Source organism: Echinops telfairi, unplaced genomic scaffold (genome assembly GCF_000313985.2).
Source record: "Echinops telfairi isolate 266 unplaced genomic scaffold, ASM31398v2 ScPeMD7_9;HRSCAF=40, whole genome shotgun sequence".
NCBI classification, from domain to species: domain Eukaryota; kingdom Metazoa; phylum Chordata; class Mammalia; order Afrosoricida; family Tenrecidae; genus Echinops; species Echinops telfairi.
In genome coordinates this window covers 69,929,303-69,931,508 of record NW_022103906.1, presented here as the reverse complement: position 1 = coordinate 69,931,508, position 2,206 = coordinate 69,929,303, and the positions used below count along the sequence as shown (strand labels likewise).

The window sequence follows — 2,206 nt, the reverse complement described above, 5'->3', positions numbered from 1 at the left end:
AGCAAAAATGCATCTGATACGTAGCTCCGATATGTAGCGATGCAGACAGAAGCGTGTACAGTATGAGCCAATCAGTGGCAGTAATGACAGAGCATGCACTGTTACGCAAAAACCGCGATAGAGTGAAGCTGCGGAAGTTGAAGCGCAAAGTGGCGAGCGTTCACTGTACTTACAATTACTGTATGGGGTTTGTTAGGGAGAGTACCGGCTACAATTCAGGATCTGTAGCAACGCAGAGTACAGTTCGTTGATCACGACAGCCTCTTTTTAGCCATGCTTATCGTCAGTTCTCTTATGCTTGATTCCTTGATTTGGCCTGTGCTTTGCTTGGCAAGTATTACAAAACTCTTTTAGTTCTGCTTATTAAATGCCCAGATATACCACACTCCTGCAATTAACCAAGGCCTGAAGGTGTTCAGCTTTAGCTCTACACGTCTATTACCTATCTCCTTTGGACAAGTGCCCAGAGGCACCCCACTCTAAAAGAAAAAGCAACTTTCCTACCGGAATCACTTAGCTTTCCCACTCCATGGGCCAGAAGCCCACTACTTTGTCAGTACCAGTCTCTTGGTTCTGCTACTTTTGCTACTACTGCTTCTTGGCTGTTATTTCTCAATATCTCTGCTGTCATAGCTCCTTGTATTCTAGATCGAGGAGGTTCAGTGCAGGAGTCTCAGCTCCAAAGGACATGTTCCATTCTGGGGAACCAGCCTCCACAACCAAATGGATCCTAAGGGGCAGTTGTGTAAGTGAAGCATAAATTCGAGAAACATCAGACAAGGCATGCAAGGGTTCGCCAGTTCTGATGGCAAGATCAAGAGAGAGAGAATATATTCTCTTACAGGTTTATATAATCTCGGGCATGCAAACCAAATCCTACACATACATGATAGGAAGGGGATGTGTAAGAGGCAAACACATAACAGGAAGGGGATATGCTAGGGGTGTCCACATAACAGGAAGGTTCATATGTAAATGAGATGGGCGGGTTCTAGAGGTAAGATGGTGGCTTAACCTTGGTCATCTCTGAGCTGGCTTAACTTTAGGTGAGCCCTGAGCTCTTCTCCAGGGGAGCAAGCTATGAACCTTATCTGAAGGGAGTGGGCCCTACTTAGCGTGGGGTGGTCTGATAACTCTTTATGGCAGACAATCTTCAGGCAGATAGCAACTATGTGCAAGCAGCATCTTAAAATTGGCATTATATGGGGGACATTACGGGGAATAACTTTTAGTTAGGAGAATGTGACTGGGATTCATCTTCAACTCACGAGCATGAAGGCCTTCCTCCCCCAGAGTCTCAGCCTCCCAAACTCTAAATTAGGAGCATAGAGAATTTGTAGGAGCACACTCTCCTCCCAGTGCTCAGTTTCCCACATGCCATGCCTGGTTATACATTCTTGATGGTAGTGAGATCCTCCTTTCCCACCTGTGGGGTGACTGATTTTAAGCTTACTGACTAATCCCTGTTAGCGTTTCACATACCTTATTTGCATGGTCTCAAATCCCACAAAAGTTTCATGGTCCTTATTTACATTATTGAAACCATCCGGAGTCGCCTTGGTGGGGCCACAAGCACCACACATGGGCACAATTCAACCCAGTCATTTGCTGTGAGTTAAAGACTGTTGTGCTCACTCACAGCTATTGACTTGATTCTGACTAATAGTTATTCTACAGAACAGTGGGTCTCAACTTTCCTAATGCCACGACCCTTTCATACAGTTCCTCATGTGCTGGTGACCCCCAAACATAAAATTATTTTCGTTGCTACTTCATAACTGTAATTTTGCTACTGTTATGAATTGTAATGTAAGTATCTGATAGGCAGGATGTATTTTCATTGTTACAAATTGAACATAATTAAAGCAAGCATAGTGATTAACCATAAAAACAATATGTAATTATATATATTGTGAAATATTTATTTCTAATTATAAATAAATAAAATTTTGTCGTGAAGCATGGCATAGCATGGGTAACAGTCTTAATATAACAACAGTAAACTATATTGCTACATTTTGTGACAGCATGTGTAAAAAGCCAACATTAGTTCGAAGGTTGAGATAGCTTCTTTCTCACCAGGTCAGAAATTCCCAGGGCAGTCTTTGCAAGAGCACAATGAAGATCATCTTCCACAACAAGTCTACTTCTGTATTTAGATTTGACAACCAACAAGCTGGAAAACCCTGTTTCACAAAGATATGTT

At 42.5% G+C, this 2,206-nt stretch overlaps 1 pseudogene; it reads right to left on the bottom strand.

The window, feature by feature from the left end:
* The window catches only part of LOC101661549, a 4,965-nt pseudogene extending 3,382 nt beyond the window's left edge, over window positions 1-1,583 (bottom strand).
* Window positions 1,584-2,206: the final 623 nt, after the last annotated feature.